Source organism: Carcharhinus amblyrhynchos, chromosome 15, assembly GCF_965287045.1.
Source record: "Carcharhinus amblyrhynchos chromosome 15, sCarAmb.v2.hapA, whole genome shotgun sequence".
Classification (NCBI taxonomy): domain Eukaryota; kingdom Metazoa; phylum Chordata; class Chondrichthyes; order Carcharhiniformes; family Carcharhinidae; genus Carcharhinus; species Carcharhinus amblyrhynchos.
This window is the reverse complement of record NC_137338.1, coordinates 48,386,494-48,406,932: the sequence shown is the minus strand read 5'-3', so window position 1 is coordinate 48,406,932 and position 20,439 is coordinate 48,386,494. Positions and strand designations below refer to the sequence as shown.

General features: G+C 42.3%; 1 protein-coding gene across 1 annotated transcript in view; it reads right to left on the bottom strand.

Moving 5' to 3' along the window:
- The window catches only part of pola1 (polymerase (DNA directed), alpha 1), a 277,825-nt gene that overhangs the window by 53,472 nt on the left and 203,914 nt on the right, over positions 1 to 20,439 (bottom strand). The window lies entirely within an intron of this gene.

Genomic DNA, 20,439 nt, shown 5'->3' with positions numbered 1-20,439 from the left:
TCAAATCCCATTTTGGGTGAATAAAGCTAACACTTTTTTGCAGCTGCAGTTAAAAAAAATAATCAGTTCTCATGAAGCTAAAAATGTTCTTATTTTAGTTCCTGTTAATGGGCTCAAATAAAGAAGGGAGGCTATCTGCATCTCAGGGTTGCGTGATGAGTCAATATCTGCAGAAAATATGTAAATCTTTACAAGGCAAACACAGTTGGAAACAAAGACATTTAGCTGATGCAGTATTTGATGTCTCCACTTTTTGTGCGCATAATTTCTTCCCATTGAAAGCTATAATTGCCTGCCATTTGACGATATTCATGCTCAATTTTTGAAATTAATTTCAACTGGGAAAATGTAGAAATGTCATCTCCATTGAAAGGGATTTGATTTCAATTATCCTTGCTCAAAGGACTGTGATTTCCAAATACACTTAAGCAAAATTATGACAAGAATTTTTGTTCCAGAAATTTACTGTTTAAAGACCGATTAGGCGATAAATGGACTCGCTTTGAATTGAAGTGAATGCACCAGTTTCCATCTGAAAGGCACTCAATTATCTTTGATTGCTCCTGTTACAATATATCAAATAGAGATACCTGCTATTGCTGTAATTTGTGTGAAAATTAACATGCTGCAATTTCCACAGGAAAAAAGGAAGCCCTAATGGGCATTTAAACGTACGTCAATAAAAGGCAAAGAGAAAAAAAATTTAATTTACTGAAAATATTACGAAATGCACCTGTACATAACTCTGACCAATTACAATTCAATCAAGCAGGGGTAACATTACTCTCTCATCTAATCTGGACACAATAATAGTCAATCTTTCGCCTTGCGATAAAAGTGGGTTGGTAACCATTTTCTGTCAATAAAACTGTGAAGCTCGAATTGAGTCAGGACAAGGGCTGGGTGAGGCAGTTAATGTTTTATTCAGCATGCAGCTTAAGGTGCCACTTCAGAAAGACACATTAGCAAGTACTGATGATGGCAACCGTCCGGCTGGCTGCACTTGTCCATGGTAGATGAGGAACCAGGGGGCAAAACATAAAACTACACTGTGACTCTCCCCCTTCCCAAATAAACAAGATAAGTAAACAAAAAGGAAGACTGGCCATGTTGAAATGCCATAACTTGTATTGTTTGAAGAATAATCTGGTCATTCGCACGTGCAAGCTAAGAAAAGTAATGGAAGAAAATATGTACCAAAGTAGCACAGTTTATGTTGGGGGATTTCATCAATAGCCATGCAGTGTACGCACACAGGCACGCACACAACAGCAGACACATGCACAACACACACCCAGACTGGAGGGCTGTGGAGATTACAGATATAGGAAGGGGTGAGGGCATGAAGCGATTTGAAAACAAGTTGAGAATTTTGAAATCAAGGCATTGTTGCCTGAGCAGATCAGCAGAGACACGGGGGTAGAGAATTAGGTGGATCTTAGTGTTGGCTTAAATGGTTGGTCAGAAGCTTATCCTGGCGGCAGGGACGATACCAAGGTTACATACAGTCTAGTTTCACTTCAGACAGCCACCAAGGAGAGAGATGGAGTTGATGGCCAGAGAATGGAGTTTGTGGTGAGGATGAAGGACAGCAGTGGATCCAATACAGGCATCCAATACAGGCAAACAATCTGACAACTCAGATGGTGGAAAGGTCAAGAGAGGTGACAATGAAGTAGAGGTGGTACCATCAGCATAAATGTGAAAACAAACTGGGCTTTCAGATAGCATTGGGGTGGGGCAGCATGCCAGTGAGAAGCGGGGGGGTGGGGGGGCAAGGATAGATTGTTGGGGGCCAGTAGTAGCAACTGTATGTGAGCAGGGACAGAAGCCTTTGCATCAATTCTCTACTCATGATTAGATATGCAAGAATGGAAATAGGTGAATTCAGTCCCACCCAATACACATTGCTGGAGAGTCACTGGAGGAAGATGGTGTGATCAACTGTCTCAAAGGATGCAGACAGGTCACAAAGGGTGAGGAAGGGTAGGTGAAAACACGAAATAAGGCCATTTGGCTATCGAGGCTATGCGGGCTCACTGTAGAGCAATCCAATTAGTTCCATTTCACCACTCCATTCCTATAGCCCTGCGTTAATTTTGATCAAATGGAGTATGTTGAAATCATTGACTGTCTTCAGTCAATCATTCTGAAATGCAGCGAATTCCAGATCATTACAATTGGCTGCATAAAAAAATCTCCCTCACATTCCTTTATTGCTTGTCCAAAACCTTAAATCTGTGTGCCCTAGTTCTTGTAGTGTCAGTTCAATGGGCCATTTACCTATCTGAATCTGTCATAGTTTTGTACACCTCTATCTGATCCAACCTCAATTGCCCTTGCTCCAAGGGGAACAACCATATCTTCTACAACCTACATTGTAGCTAAACTTCCTTAGCCCTGGAATGCTTTTGGTAAATCTCCTTTGCGCCCTAACAAGCACCTCCACATTCTTTTTAAGTGTGGGGCTAGATGTGGACGAAATACTCTGGTTGTGGTCCAATCAGTGTTGACAAAGATTCAAATAAGTGACAGCCGGACTGCTGATCAAGCAAGTTGTTTTGTCCTGGATGATGCAGAGCTTCCTGAGCGCCGTTATACCTGCACTCTTCCAGGCAAGAGTATTCCATCAAACTCCTAACTTGTACAGATTTTGGTGAGTCAGGAGTTTAGTTACTCATTACTGAATTCCCAGCCTCTGACTTGCTCTTGTAGCCATAGTGTTTACATGACTGGTCCAATTAATCTCATCATCAAGAGTAACCTCCAAGATGTTGATGGTGGGGTTCCAGTGATGGTAATATTGTTGAATTTCAAATGGAGCTGGTTAAGTTCTCTCTTGTTAGAGTCATAGGGGTTTACAGCATGGAAACAGGCTCCTCGGCCCAACTTGTCCATGCCACCCTTTTTCTTAAAACCCCTAAGCTAATCCCAGTTGCCCACATTTGGCCTTTTCCCTCTATACCCATCTTACCCACGTAACTATCTAAATGCTTTTTAAAAGACAAAATTGTACCCACCTCTACTATTAAATCTGGCAGCTTGTTCCAGGCACTCACTACCCTTTGTGTGAAAAAATTGCTCCTCTGGATACTTTTGTATCTCTCCTCGCTTACCTTAAACCTATGCCCTCTAGTTTTAGACTCCCCTGCCTTTGGGAAAAGATATTGACTATCTACCTTATCTATGCCCCTCATTGTTTTATAGACTTATATAAGGTCACCCCTCAGCCTCCTCCGCTCCAGAGGAAAAAGTACTAATCTGTTCAGCCTCTCCTTATAACTCAAACCATCAAGTCCCGGTAGCATCCTAGTAAATCTTTTATGCACGCTTTCTAGTTTAATAATATCCTTTCTATAACAGGATGACCAGACTGCACACAGCATCCCAAGTGTGGCCTTACCAATGTCGTGTACAACTTCAACAAGAGTCCCAACTCCTGTATTCAATGTTCTGACCGATGAAACCAAGCATGCTGGATGCCTTCTTCACCACTCTGTCCACCTGTGACTCCACTTTCAAGGAGCTATGAACATGTACCCCTAGATCTCTTTGTCCTGTAACTCTCCCCAACACCTTACCACGAACTAAATAAGTCCTGCCCTGGTTCATTCTACCAAAATGCATCATCTCGCATTTGTCTAAATTAAACTCCATCTGCCATTAGTCAGCCCACTGGCCCGATCAATCAAGATCCCGTTGCAATCGGAGATAACTTCACTGTTTACTATGCCACCAATTTTGGTGTCAACTGCAAACTTACTAACTATGCCTCCTATATTCTCATCCAAATCATTAATATAAATGACAAATAACAGTAGACCCAGCACTGATCCCTGAGGCACACTGTTGGTCACAGGCCTCCAGTTTGAAAAACAATCGTCTACAATCACCCTCTGACTTCTGTCAAGAAGTCAATTTTGTATCCATTTAGATCCCATGAGATTTAACCTTATGCAACAGCCTACCATGCCTTGCTAAAGTCCACGTGGAGAACATCAACTGCACTGCCCTCATCTATCTTCTTGGTTACCCCTTCAAAAACCTCAATTAAATTTGTGAGACATGATTTTCCACTCACAAAGCCATGCCAACTATCCCTAATCAGTCCGTGCATCTCTAAATGCCTGCAGATCCTGTCTCTCAAAATACCTTGCTGCTTGACATAAATTGTGGTTGCTTGACACTTACGTGGTGCAAATGTCACTGCCACTTATCAATCCAAGCCTGAATGTTGTCCAGGTCTTACTGTACGTTTGCAAGGACTGCTTCAGTATTTGAGGAATTGTGAAACTTGTAAGGTGAGGGACGGTAGTTGAAAACGCAAAGTAAGGCCATTTGGCTATCGAGTCTATGTTGATGCTCTGGAGTGCAATCCAATCAGTCCCATTTCACCACTCCATGCCTATAGCTCTGCAAGTTTATTTTGCTCAAACGCAGTGCTTTGAAATCATTGACTGTCTCTACATCAACCGTTCTGAAATCTAGTGAGCTGAACTTTGTAAAATCATCAGTGAACATCCTCCACTTTGATCTTATGATGGAGGGAATATCACTGGAAATGGTTGGGTTCAGAACACAAACCTGAGGAACTCCTGCAGTGATGTCTCGGGACTGAGATGATTGGCCTCTATCAATCACAACCATCTTTCTACATGGTGCTCGGCATGATTCTGACCAGTAGAAGTTTTGCCCCCAGTTTCCATTGACCTCAATTTTATTTGGGCTCCTTGATGGCACACTCAGTCAAATGCATGTCAACTTTCAATTCAGCCCTTGAATTTAGCTAACTTGTCCAAGGTTAAAATAAATCAGGAGCTGAATGGCTCTAGTAGAACCCAAACTGAGCATCGGTGATGTTATTGCAGTGTAAGTGCCTCTTCAAAACACAGTTGATGACACCTTGCCACACTTTGATAATGATTGAGAATAGACTGATGGGAAGTAATTGGCTGAATTGCATTTGTCTTACTTCTGGTGGATTGGACACGTGGGCAATTTTCCACATTGTTGCGTAGATGCCAGCGTAGCAGCTGCACTGGAACAGTTTAGCTAGTTCTGGAGCACAGGCCTTCCAGGAGTACAACTGAGACATTTCCTGGACCTATAGCCTTTATTGTACATAGTGCTTTCAATGGTTTCTTGATGCCATGTGGAATTCATCAACTTGGCAGAAGACTGGAATCAATGATGCTGGAATGTCAGAAGCATGATGAATTGAGAAACAATTGGTTGTAAAGATTGTAAAGTGACATTCTGACATGAAAATTAATCTTTTCCATTTGTCTTAATGTCTTTAAAGCAGAACATTTCCTGGATCCAATTTTGTGGACACTACTAAAGGTACAAGATCCCTTCAGAACAGCCCAATGCTTCCTCCTCCATCATATGAAGAACATTGTGAGTATTTCCACTGACATGGACTTCTCCCAGAACAATTACAATATTGTTTTGTAACAGAAACATTGCCAGTGATAAAGTGCCGGAATACTTTTTTCCAAATACAGATTTTCCAAATACAGCAGGCACCTTACAAAGGAATGGTTCCTGATGAATCCTTGCCCGGCTTCATTGCTGGACGAGGTTGGGAGTTCCAAACTTTAAAAGCGTATGCTTGAACTTTTAATTTAGATCAATTTTGATAAGAACATAACAAATAGGAGCAGGAGTAGGCCATCTAGCCCTTCGAGCCTGCCCCGCCATTCAATAAGATCATGGCTGATCTGTTGTGGCTCAGTTCCACTTTCCCGCCCTCTCCCCATAACCCTTAATCCCCTCTCTTATCAAGAACCCATCAACCCGCTTCTTAAAAATATTTAGCGAGGCAGCCTCCACCACTTCAACGGGCAGAGAAGCTTCAAGAGAATATCTAAAATTTCTTCCACGAAGACAATATGAGAAAATAAAAATTTCACGAGCTAGGGTGGAGAAATTCTAATGCAGATTTTTTTCCTGAGAATGTTTCCAATTAGGAGATAAATATATTGCTGCAGCCAACAGGGAAATCAAAACTGAAAAGCCGCTTCATGGGCAGCAGTATTATCTAGGTATGGGAATACAAATCTCTCTGTGTCAGCCCTGGCTCAGTTAGTGGCACTCTCACCCGAGTCAGGAAGTTATAGATTTAATTTCCACTCCAGAAATTTGAGCACAAAGATCTAGGCTGACACTCATTGTAGTATTGATTGCGTGTGGCAGTGTTGGAGGTGCTGTCCTTCAGATGAAACTAAGCCTGCACCTGCTCTTTCAGATAGATAAAAATAATCCCATTGTACTATTCAAATGTACGAACAAGGAGCAGTAAGCCATTCAGCTTCTCGAGTCTGTTCCCCCATTTCATAAGATCATGACATTTGATTTGAGAGGTGAAATCTGCATCCTGCCTGCCTATCACTGTCTTGCTTACCGGGAATCTATCTCTCACTGTCTTGAAAAGATTCAAATACTCTGCTTCTATCACGTTTTCAGAAAGAGTTCCAAAGACTTAAAACCCTCACCTCATCTTTGTTTTAAGTGGGTGACCCCTTATTTTTAAACAGTGACCCCCTCATTCCAGATTCTCCCATAAGAGGAAAAATCCTCTCCACATCCCTTCTGAGAAACTCATGCAGCCACGGGAACCCACACACACAGCCACCCAAGCTAGAAATGGACCCAGATTTCTGGCGCTACAAGGCAGCAGTGCTAACCAATGTGCCATCAGGCCGCCCAAAAAATACCCTGGAACCAAAGATGAAGAAAAACTCTGTGAACCTGCCATGATTTGAACATGCAACCTTCTGATCTATAGTCAGGTGCACTCCATTGTACCACAAGTCTACCCTTCCTTAAATAAAGTGACCAATACTGTACATAGTATTTTGAATGTGTTCATTAATTCCCCTGTACAACCGAAGCATAACCTCACTACTTCTATACTAAATTACCTTCACAATACATGAAACATTCTCTTCATGTTCCCAAGGACTTGCTGTAGCTGCATATTAGTTCTTTGTGATTTGTGTACCAGGACACCCAGATCCCTCTGCTCCTCAGAGCTCTGCAATCTCTCACCATTTAGGAAATATACCTCTTTTTTATTCTTCCAGCCAAAATAGACCATTTCACATTTTCTGTTTTATGCTCTATTTGCCAGATTTTTCCCACTCACTTAACCTATCTATATCTTCTTGTAGCCTCCTTATGTCTACTTCACAACTTACTTTCCTACCTATCTTTGCGCCGTCAGCAAATTTGGCAACTATCCCCTCATTCAAGTCACTTAAATAAATTGTAAAAAGTTGAGGTCCCAGCACTGATTGATGTGACACACCACTCACTACATCCTGCCAGCCTGAAAAAAGACATTTATACCTATCTACTCTCAGCATTTTCAAAGAACGGGGAGCCTTCCCTGATGTCCTGGCTACTATTTATCATTCAGGAAGCATCAACTTTTTAAAAAAGATTATCTGATCATCACATTGCTTTTTGAGAGAGCATGCTGTATTCAAATCAGCTGCATTACAACACATTTCCTGCATTTCAAGAGTGACCTGACTTTAGAAATTGCTAGATTGGCTTTAAAGCATTTTAGGACGTTCTGTGTACATGAAAGGTTCTATATGAACACAAGTTTTTCTTTTTATCATTACCCAGTCACATGACTTTCATAACTTCAGAGTATAAAACTTCCAATGGAATCAAGGGTTTAAGACAGATATCGGGTTAAGGCGGCAAAGTGGAGGTTGAGATATTAGATCAGCTATTTTAACAAATGACAGCGTTAGTTCCACAGGTCTATCGCCAACTCCTGCTCTTATGTTATTACAGCCACTGCCATTTTCCACAGACGGATAATATATTAATTTTCATCATATCCGTACAACACATTACCTAGTTCCTTTTATTTATCCAAATTTCCCTCACACCTCAGCACTCATTGCCTCTTCATTAACTTCCAAACTTGCAATAAACAAAGCAAACACAGAAAGACTCAAAGCTTGAAGCAGGTCTTTCAAATAAACAAACCAATTTCAAATCTGTACAATGTTACTGCATGGACATGCTGATATAAATGGTGAATTTGCCACAACAGCACTGCTGTAGCTCCAGCAAGCCAAAGTAGAAGAGAACTTAAAACTAAAGGCCACACTGATTTGAGTTCCAGCCACCACTCTGAAGACTTCAATTAAAAAAAATCCCATTTTGTTAGATCTGGAGATCATTGGAGAAGTAACATTTCAGAATGAGTTGGAAATGCTCACTTGATTGGCACCCTATGCACAAACATTCTCTCCCTTCACCAGTGACGTACAGTAGCAGCCGTGTGAACTGCAGGAACTCACCAAGGCTACTGAGAAAGTACTTTGCTAACCCATGAACTCTAACATTTAGAACAAGAGCAATAGACACCTGGGGAAAAACCATAACTCTCCAAGCCATTCACCATCCTAACTAGGAAGTACATTACCATTCCTTCCAAGGGTCAAAATCCTGGAATTCCCTCTCTTCTAAACAGCACCAGCTGAACACTACTAGCTACTCCTTTCTTCATTCAAATTAGTATCCCGAAAATGCAGGGTATTTGGATGATGTGATGTATAGGTGGTTATGCCAGAGTAGTGATACTTTCTCATTTTATCTATGACAACTGATGCCAATGCTGAGAATGAGTTTACGGAGAGATTATGATTCCTGGAGATGATCAGCAAAATTTTCTCTTAATAAAATAAATTCCCAGACAGAAATCACCATACATTTATGTAAAAAGTTTTACATACACTGAAATAAGCAATAGCTAAAACGAATTTAAATCAGGTATCATACAGAATTTAACATGAGAAATGCTCAATGGTTCTCACAATCAGTCAGCTCATAGGGACAGAATTTTAGACAATTCTTTGCTAGGCTAGGTGATTATTGGGTACTCAAGGGAAGAATGTTGGTGGGCTGACTGACCTGTACACATCTTAGTTCTTTATTTTTCTCAAACTACAATAAAGATGTTTCCATTGTGTGTCTATAAGGAGTGAGTTTATTGTCTAATTATTGTCCAAACTGAAACTGATAGCAAGACTAAGTTTCATTTTCTTTCCTCTCAACAATAACCCAGCAACAAAGTGATTATCAGTGTGTATTAGCCATTCATAGATTTATAGAATCCCTTCAGTACAGGAGGAGGCCACTTGGCCCATCAAGTCTGCACCAACTCTCCAAAAGAGCATCTTGCCCAACTCAAACACCAGCCCTATCCTCGTAACCTCACATATTTATCATAGGTAAGAGGCAATTTTGCATGACCAATCCACATTAACCTGCACATCTTTGGACTGGAATTCAGGAAGTATTTTTGTGCACAAACATTTCAGGCTGTTGTGAGAATACCTTTGTTAACCCAAGGAATGGGGCATCATTCTATTTGCAAAATTCGAAGGGGGCTAAGCTAAGGTAGAGGAACATCTACTTTGCTCTATATCCTAATAAGACAACTGATCTCACTCTTGAAAACTCCAATGGATGCCACACCCACACCCTTTGAGAGAACTGCAGAGGTTAGGAAGCCTCATGCTCACATATCAAAGGGTAGCAATTTTGAACAAAAGTAAAACACTGCAGGTGTCAGGAATCTAAAATGACAGAAATTGCAGAAAAAATCTCAGGTCAGGCAGCATCTGTGGAGGGAGAAACAGAGTTAATGTCCTGAGCCTGAATAACTTTTTCAGAGCTCTGAAGAGTCTTTCCAGCATTTTCTGTCTTTAGTTCTGAAGAGGTTCTTAGTCTGAAGAACAGTCATGCGCAATAATTTTAAGTCTAACTTAAAGACTTAGGACAGGGGGCAAAGAAATTTACCTTTTTTTCTCTCTCTATTTTGGATACAGAGTAAACTGTGCGTTGACAGACATGAGAAAAACTATGGTTTGGAACTTGTGAGATTTGAATTGACAAATGAGCAAGATTTATAGATTTGGTAGATGGGATTTTGTTATTGCCCACAACCAAATGTGCAGAAGTTGATTATTCTCACTGTGGATACAATGTTGTGTTTATTCATGTATTTTGTGTCAAATAAATCAGTGGACAGTTTTAAGTTATTTCTCTGCTCCATTGAAAGCCTTTCAAGTCTCCCTGCAAGTGTCAACTTGTCTCAGTGGTAGCACTCTGGCCTCAGCTATAACAAGGTGTGAAGGTGTAATCTAGGCTGGCATTTCAGTGCTGTACTGAGGGGGTGCCAGAGATGCCATTTTCAGATGAGACAAAGCTGAATCTGCAACTGGTGTTTTAAGCAGATGTTAGAGATGCAATTTTAGTTTTTCTTTAAAGAGCAAAAGCAGTAATATTTTTCTAGTGTCCTGGCAGCACTTATCCTTCAACCCACATCATCAAAACCTTCAAATAAAAGCAAAATATTGTGGATGCTGGAAATCTGGAGTAAAACAGAAAGAAAACTGGATAAACTCAGCAGGACTGGCAGCATCTGTGAAGAGAAACAGAGTTAATGTTTTGAGTGTCAAGGACCCTTCTACAGAGCTGCCAACACACTGGGCACAGTACTCCAGCCAAGTCCAAATTAGTGTCTTGTACAACATAGCGTACAAGAGAAAGGAGGCTATGTCTCTATTAATAAAGGCTAGGACATTGTATGCTTTATTAATCACTCTAGCTGTCCTGTCACCTTCAGTAGTTTATGCACATATACTCCCAGATCCCTCTATCTTTGCAACGTGCTCAGAGTGGTATCTTTTATTTTACATTGTTTCTTCATTTTCTTTCTACCAAATGAATCACTTCACATTGAACTTTCTTTGCCTCTTACCCATCCACTCCACCAACTTGTACATGTCCTTTTCAAATTCTACACCATAGTTCACAATCCTTTGTTTTGTTCCACCTGCAAAATTTGAAATTGTGCCCTGTACACCAAGGTTGAGGTTATTAATACATATCAGGAACAGCAAGATTGCTAATATTGACCTCTGGAGGCGTTTGAATGAGTTGACAGCGGGGGGGGACAGTGCAGAATGAGGGCACAGAATTATGCAGCAAAACAAAAAAGTCAGAAGGAGCACAGCTGTATTAAATTTCAAGGGAGTAAGGCCAGGCTGGATGGCCTATACTTTAAAGCCAGGAGTATTGCAAGTAACACAGATGAGTTGAGGGCAATGATTGATATGTGGAAGTGTGTTATAGTAACCATCACAGAGACATGGTTGAAGGAAGTACACGATTAGCAATATAGAATCTTCAGGCGAGACAGGGAAGGAGGTAAAAGAGGCGGAGGCATTACATTATTAGTTAAGGAGTCAGTTACTGCAAAAAAGAGAGATGTTATCTTGGAGGGGACATCAAATGAAGCTTTGTGGATAGAGTTTAGGAATAAAAATGGGGTAGCCACATTTTTACGTGTTTATTAGATCCACAGATATTCAGAAGGATATTGAGGAGCAAATATGTGCTCTGTTTGTGGAGGTGAGTAAAAACAATAACAGTAGGGTTATTACATTAGGTGATTTCAACTTTCCAAACATTAACTGGGATATACATAGCGTTAAGGGCTTGGATGGAGTAGGTTTCTTGAAACGTGTACAGGAGAACTTTTTAAGTCAATATGTGGAAGATCCAACAAGGGAGGAGCTGTACTGGAGCTAATTCTGGGGAATGAAGCTGGACAGGAGGTTGAGGTGGTGACTGGGGAGCATTTTAATGATAGTAATCACAACATGATTACAATTTAAGCTTGCCATGGACAAGGAAATAGACAAGCTGCAAAAAAAAAGTTTTAGATTGGCAGAAAGCAGACTTTAGTAAAATAGGGCAGGATCTGGCTAAGGCAGACCAGGAGCAGCTACTAACGGGAAAATCTACAGAAGAGCAATGGGGGCATTCAAAAAGGAAACGAGGAGGGTGCAAGCCCAGCATGCTCCCTCTAAAGTAATAGGTAGGAATAACAAGCCCAGAGAACCATGGATGACCAGAGATATTCAGGATACAATGAGAAGGAAAAGAAAGGCTTTTAAAAAGTACAAAGGAACCAAACCAATAGAGCCATTAGTGAGATATAGAAAGTGCAGGTGGAGCTTAAGAAAGCAATTTAGAATGCAAAGAGGTGATATGAGAAAGCTCTAGTTGACAAAAGTAGAGAAAATCCAAGATATTCTAAGTATATCAATGGGAAGAGGATAACCAGGGAAAGAGTAAGGCCCATTCAGGACCAAGAGGGCAATTTGTGTAGGAGCCAGAGGACATTGGTAGAGTGTTGAATGAATACTTCACACCATCTTCACCCAAGAAAATGACAACGATGGTATGGAATTCAGGGAGACAGAGAATCTGTGAGGTTCTTGAGCAACATGACATAGGGAAGGACAAGGTATTAGATATGCTGGCAGCCTTAGAAGTGGCTAAATCTCCAGGTCCAGATGAATTGTGACCTAGGCTGCTGTGGGAGGCAAGGGAGGAGATTGCAGGCGCTTTGATCCAAATTTTCAATTCCTCTCTGGCCATAGGGGAGGTGCCAGACAACTGGAGAACAGCTAATGTCGTTCTGCTATTTAAGAAGAGTTGCAGAGAAAAACCAGGGAACTACAGATCAGTGAGTCTCACATTAGCGGTAGGGAAACTATTAGCGAAACGTCTGAAGGAAAGCATCTATCTCCACTTGGAAAGGCAAAGCTTGATCAGGGACATCAGCATGGTTTTGTCAGAGGGAGGCCATGCCTAACAAATTTGAGTGAATTTTATGAGGAGCTGACCACGCATGTGGATGAGGATAGTGCATGTAGTTTATATGGATTTCAACAAAGCCTGTGACAAGATCCCACGTGGGAGACTTGTAAAGAAGGTAAAATTGCATGGGATACAGGATAATTTGATAAAGTGGATTCAAAATTGACTCAGTTGCAGGAGACAGAGAGTGATGACAGAAGGCTGCTTTAATGACTGGGAGCAGTGTCCAGTGGCGCACTACAGGTTTCTGTGTTAGGCCCCCTATTATTCATATAAATGACATTAATGACTACTTGGGGGAGGTAGGATTAGTAAGTTTGCGGATGACACAAAAATTGGGCAGGTGGTTAACAGTGAGACGGTGTGTCTTGGGCTACAAGCAGATATAGACGGAATGGTCAAATGGGCAGATAAGTGAATTTAACATGAAAAGTCTGAAATGGTACACTTTAGAAGGAGTAACTTGACAAGAATGTACTCAATGAATGAAAGTTCCATGGAACAAAGGCACCTTTGGGTGTTTGTCCACAGATCTCTCAAAGTGGAAGGTCTCGTGGAGTGGTGAAAAAGGCATATATGGGAAGTTGCCTTTATCAATTACGGCGCAGATTACAAAAGCAGGGAAGTCATGTTGGATTTGTATAGAACGTTGGTGAGGCCACAGCTAGAGTACTGTGTGCAGTTTTGGTCGCCACATTATCGGAAGGATTTAATTGCACTGGAGGGAGCGCAGAGAAGTTTCACCATGATGCTGCCTGGGATGGAACATTTAAGTTATGAAGAGAGGTTGCGTAGGCTTGGGCTGTTTTCGTTGGAGCAGAGAAGACTGAGGGGCATCCTGACCAGGTGTACAAGATTATGAGAGACATGGACAGAGTGGATAAGGAGCAGATGTTCCCTTTAGCTGAAGGGTCAGTCATGAGGGGATATAGCTTCAAGGTGAGGGGCAAGAGCTTTAGGGGGGATGTGAGGAAAAACTTTTTTACCCAGATTGTGGGACAGTCTGGAATGCACTGCCTGGAAGGGTTGCCTCACTCCTTTAAAAAGTACCTGAATGAATACCTGATACATCATAACATTCAGGGCTATCAGCCAAATGCTGGCAGATGGGATTAGGTGGGAGTTAAGGTGTTTCTAATGTGTTGGTGCGGGCTTGATGGGCCAAAGGTGTATGATTCTATGAACCCCCTTACAAACCATCCTCCAGCCCGAAAAACATTCATTAACCACTATTCTTGGTTTCCTGTCACTCAACCAATTCTGTACCCAAATTGCTACTTTTCCTTTTATTCCATGAGCTAGAATTTTGTTCACAAATCTGTTCTGCAGCAATGTATAAAATGCTTTTCGGAAGCCCATGTACATTACGTCAACAGCACTGCCCTCATCAAAGATCTCTGTTAACTCTTCAAAAGAACTCCAGCAAGTTAGTTAAACACAATTTTCCCTTAAGAAATCTATGCTGGTTTTTCTTTAATCTACATGCATTTACCCATGTGGATATTAATTTTGTCCCAAATTATTGTTTCTAGAAGTTTCCACCACTGAAGTTGAACTGGCTAGCCTGTAATTTTTGGGGTTTTTTTTACACTCTTGTTCAAAAATGGGTGTAACATCTAGCACGGTCACCGAGTCTAAGAGTGAAAAACAATGGCCATTGCCCTGCAATTTTCACTCTCACGTTCCTCAGTATCCTTTGATTCATCTCATCTGATCCTGGTGCTTTATCCACTTTAAATACAAATAACCTATCCAAAATCTCCCCCTCATCAATTTTAAAGCCTTTGGGTGTCTGCATTATCTTATTTCCCGCCATAACTTGGGTAGCATCTTCTTCCTTGGTAAAGTCAGATGCAAAATGTTCATTTGACAGCTCAGTTTGAGATGTAAAGACAGCAATGTCCACTGAGACTCGACTCAGGGAAAATATCTAGCCCAATACCCTGAAGACTGTGACAGCGTCTAAAAAGAGTTGTGTGAATGTTTGGAGAAAAATTGAAGACCAAAAATGCAGGTTTATTGGACTAATTTGTTTGTTAATATAACACAGAGGGTGGGATTTTTGGGCCACGCTTGCCCCAAATCTGGAAAATTCCATCTGGGGTCAATGGACCTTTGCATGATTCCATTCCCCCCCCACCCCTCTCCCCCCAACCCCTCCCCCACCTCCTCCCACACCCCTCCCCCCTCTCCCCCCCACCCCTCTCCCCCTCCCACTCCCCCCACCCCCCTCTCCCTCGCCCCACCCCCTCCTCCCCCACTCCCACTCGCCCCACCCCCTCCTCCCCCACCCCCCTCCTCCCCCACCCCTCTCCCCCCCCACCCCTCCTCCCCCACCCCTCCTCCCCCACCCCTCCTCCCCCTCCTCCCCCACCCCTCCTCCCCCTCCTCCCCCACCCCTCTCCCCCTCCTCCCCCACCCCTCTCCCCTCTCCCCCTCCTCCCCCACCCCTCTCCCCACCACTCCCCCCTCCCCCCACCACTCCCCCCCACCACTCCCCCCTCCCCCCACCACTCCCCCCTCCCCCCACCACTCCCCCCCACCACTCCCCCCTCCCCCCACCACTCCCCCCACCACTCCCCCCTCCCCCCACCACTCCCCCCTCCCCCCACCACTCCCCCCGGCAAACGTGCTACAATTTCCGTGGCAGGAAACATCCTCCCATAGTACACAGTTTTGGATTTACCTGCTTTACAATATCGGCACAATCGTAGAAACCATGAAGGTGTAAATACTTAATGCAAAGATAAGTAACAGAGAGATGATAACATTGAAATAATGTCTCTTATTCTAGACTTCAATAATGTTCATCTTAATGGCAAATCACTCCTCCTGAATAGCAATCCGCATTGAGAAATAATGCGCTGTTCTCTTTGGGCAGCACCTATATCATGGCCACCATGAAAGCCAATTGAATTTCCAACCTCAGCCAAAATAGAAGATATTAAAGAAAACATGCAGTGGAGGTGAACCATCAATACATCAAACTACTTCCCAAGTGTCCAAAGCATAATTCTGTGCAGAGGGGGCAAGATCGAGCAAATTCATATACTGCCAAGCACCAATTTTCCAACAGCCTTTCTTTTAATAAGCTCAGTGTTTACCTTAAGGGGCAGCCCTGACACAAGCATATATCCATCCTATTATGTTCTGCACCATGAGTGGTTAATTAGTATGCGATCAATGCTCAAGTGCTTTAGATGGGAGAAGCAACTCAAGTACGTGTATCTTTTCACTGGAATGAGTTAAGGGATTGGATGTGGTGTTCTATTTGTGAAGGGTTTAAAGGTTAAACTCTCCATTGGTTAGTGAGTCAGTAAATTTACAATCACCAAAGGAATGAAGAGAACAATTTGAAATTGATTTACTTAGAGAGGAGGGTGGTCATGCCACAGGTTGGGAGCAGATAGGCAGAGATGAAATGGGTGAGTACCGGGCATTGAAAGAGATCCAAACAGATCGTGCAGGAGACCCCCAAGTCAATCTGTTTGCTAATTGGTTTTCCATTTTGGATAATGGAGAGGCCATGATTCCCCAGAGGAGAGCAACAAGAACCAGGTTCGTGGAATCAGGAGTGACTCAGCTGCACAGGTGGGGAGAAAGGCATGGATGAACAATAGTGACAGGGGATTTATTAGTTAAGGAAACAAACAGGCATTTCTGGGGCCATGGATGTGACTCTAGAATGGTTCATTAGTGCCAGGGTCGAGGATATCACACAGTGGCTGCAAGACAACCTTCTCAGAGAAGGTAAACAACCTGAGGTCACAGTCCTCTGAAGTAAGGAACAGGAAAGCAGATTTTAGGGAATTAGGAAAGAAATTAAAAAGCAGACCCTATAAAGAAATAAACTTTGGATTACTCCCAGACCCTTGTGCTTGTGAACATAGGAATAGCAGGATTAAGCCATTGAACACATGGCTAGAGAACTGGTGTAGGAGAGAGGGCATCAGATTTCAGACGCAAGGGGATTGGTTCTGGGGCAGGTGGGATCCACAAGATGGATGGATGGGCTGGTAGAGGTAAATGGTATGATTTAGTTGCCATTACGGAGTCAATGGTTACGCTGTGATCGTGATTGCAAATTAAATATTCAAGGACCTGCGGGGCAAAAAACTGCAGCAGGCGATGGTGCAGAGGGACCTCGGGGTCCTTGTGCATGAGTCGCAAAAACCCAGCTTGCAGGTGCAGCAGGTGGTCAGGAAGGCGAATGGGATGCTGGCCTTCATAGCGAGGGGGATTGAATATAAAAGTAGGGAGGTCTTGCTGCAGCTGTATAGGACATTGGTGAGGCCGCAGCTGGAGTACTGTGTGCAGTTTTGGGCGCCGCACCTGAGCAAAGATATTTTGGCCTTGGAGGGAGTGCAGAGGAGGTTTACTAGGCTGATACCAGAGTTGAGGGGGTTGAGCTATGAGGAGAGGCTCAATAAACTGGGCTTGTACTCGTTAGAGTTTAGAAGAATGAGGGGAGATCTCATTGAGACGTATAAGATGATGAATGGGATGGATAGGATAGAGGTGGAAAGACTCTTCCCGCTCAAAAAAGACAGTAGGACTAGGGGGCACAGCCTCAAGATAAAAGGAGGGCGGTTTAGAATGGAGTTGAGGAGGAACTTCTTCACTCAAAGGGTGGTGAATCTCTGGAATTCTCTGCCCGTTGAAGTGGTGGAGGCTGCCTCGCTAAATATTTTTAAGACGCGGGTTGATGGGTTTTTGATAGGAGAGGGGATTAAGGGTTATGGGGAGAGGGCGGGAAAGTGGAACTGAGCAGCGACAGATCAGCCATGATCTTATTGAATGGCGGGGCAGGCTCGAAGGGCTGGATGGCCTACTCCTGCTCCTATTTCTTATGTTCTTATGTCATTTAGAGCAATAGGAAAATAGGTAAACGAAGAGGAGTGGCACTGTTAATAAGGAACACGGTCAGTATATTGCTGAAAGAGGATCTTAGTTCAAAGCACCATGAGGGCTAGAATACAAGAGCAGGGATGTACTTCTGAGGCTGTATAAGGCTCTGGTCAGACCCCATTTGGAGTATTGTGAGCAGTTTTGGGCCCCATATCTAAGGAAGGGTGTGCTGGCCTTGGGAAGGGTCCGGGGAGGTTCACAAGAACGATCCCTGGAATGAAGAGTTTGTTGTATGAGGAATGGTTGAGGACTCTGGGTCTGTACTCGGAGTTTAGAAGGATGAGGGGGGGATCTTATTGAAACTTACAGGATACTGTGAGGCCTGGATAGAGTGGGCGTGGAGAGGATGTTTCCACTCGTAGGAAAAATTAGAACCAAAGGGCACAACCTCTAAAGGGACGATCCTTTAAAAGAGAGATGAGGAGGAATTTCTTCAGCCAAAAGTGGTGAATCTGTGGAACTCTTTGCCTCAGAGGCTCTGGAGGCCAAGTCATTGAGTCTTTTTAAAACAGAGATAGATACGTTCTTGATTAATAAGGGGCTCGGGGTTATGGGGAAAAGGCAGGAGAATGAGGATGAGAAAAATATCAGCCATAACCGAATGACAGAACAGACTCGATGAGCTGAGTGGCCTAATTCTGCTCTTACAGTTTTATGGACTTGTGCAGAATCAATTTGACTAGAGCTAAGAAACAGCAAGGGGCAACTAACATTGGTGTGAATTGTTCATGGATCCCCAAAGAGTTGTGGTAATGTTGGTCACAATATAATCCAGAAAATTAGAGCCATATATAACATGAGAAATACAGCAATTTGACTTCAATTTGCATAGTTAGCGCTAACGCCATGGAGGATGAATTCCTTGAGTATGTACGAGATAGGTTTCTGGAGCAGAATGTTTAGGGATTGGGTTACTTTAGATGTAGTATTTTGTAATGAGAAACAGCAAATTAATAATCTTGTTGGAAAGGAGCCACTAAGAAATAGTGACCATAATATATTGAATTTTACATTACGTTTGAAAAGTGGTCTAGTTCATTCTGAACCTTAAATCTGAAGGGAACTAGAAGGGTATGAGGGGCAAGTTGGCTATAGTGACTTACAAATACATTAAAACACTGACAGGAGACAGGCAATGGCAAGATTTAAAGTAAGATTATACGGTCTACAACAAATGTACATTCATCTAAGACAAACAGGAAAATTGAAGTCACCATGGCTAACAAAAGAAGTTTAAGATTGCTATTGATCAAAGAGTGAGGCTCATGTTGCCAGACAAAGCATAAGCCTGAGGACTGGGAACATTTTAGAATCCAGCAAAGGAGGGCCAAAAACCTGGTGAAGCCAAAAAAGAATATGACTGCCAGAAACAAAAGCATACTGCAAAAACTTATTTAGGTATGTAAAAAGGAGAAGATTAGCAAGGATAAATGTGGTTCTACAACAGGCAGAGACAAGACAATTTAAAATAGAGAAAAGCAAAACGATGGAGAAACTAAACAATTATAAAGGATGTGATAACTACACCATTGGAAAATAGTTACATGATTAGGCAGAGTCAACACAGATAGTTGAAAGGAAAATGATGTTTGATAAGGCTGTTGGAAATTTTTTGAGGATATTATCTGCAGCATAGATAAAGGAGAACCAGTGGATGCTGTCTGTTTGGATTTTCAGAAGGCTTTTTGATAAAGTCCCACACAAGAGGTTAGTAAACAAAATTTGAGCACATGGGATTGGGGATAATATACTAATAAAGATTGAGAATTGCTTCATAGGAAGAAAGAAAGATCATTCTCAGGATGGCAGGCTGTTCCGCATGGGTACGGAAGGATCAGTACTTGGAGCACAGCTGTTCCCAATTTATGGAAATGATCTGTGGGGCCAAATGTAATATTTTCAAATTTGATGATAACAGAAAATTAAGTGGGAATGTAAATTGTGAGGCGAATGCAAGGGGGCTTCAAGGGGACCTAGGCAGATAGAATATAATATGAATAATTGTGAAGCTACTCACTTCGATTAAAAAAAAAATCAAAGGCAGAATATTTCTCAAAGAAATGTTGATGCCCATCAGGAGCTGGGTGCCCTTGTCCATGAGTCACTTAAAAGCTAGAGTGCAGGTGTAGCAAGCAATTTGGAAGGTAAATGATATGCAGACCCTTATTACAACAGGATTGGAGTACAGAAGTAAAATTGCAGCTGTATAGAACTTTGATAAGACCACACTTGTGCAGTTTTCTTTCCTTAACTAAAAAATTAAAATACTTAACAGAGGGCGGGCAAAAGAGGTTCATCAGACATCCCTGGGATAGCACAATTGTCTTGAGATTGTATTCTGTAGACTTTCAAAAATTGAGGGGTGATTTCATTGAAACTTACAAAATCTTTACAGGGCACAACAAGGTGGATGTAGATAGGATGTTTTCCCTGGCTGGTGAGTCTGGAAGCAGGGGACATAATTTCAGAATAAGGGGCAAGCCATTTAAGATGGAGATGAGGTGGAATTTCTTTATTGGTGAATGAGGGTTGTGAAGGGCTGTGGAAGCTCAATCACGCTGCATGTTCAAGAAAGAAAGCAATGGATTTCTGAATATGAATGACATCAAGGGATATGATAGTGCAGGAAAGTGGCACTGAAGTAGATGACCAGCCATGACACAAATGAAAGTGGAACAGGCTCGATTTTCCAACTGGCTTACTCCTGCCCCTTTGTTCTTAGATTTAAGACATGGAATACCTTTCCAATATTGATACTAGTAGTAGCACCAATAGTTTCTGAAAGGGAAACATTTGAAAAGATGTAGATGGGTTCTAGAGAAAGGG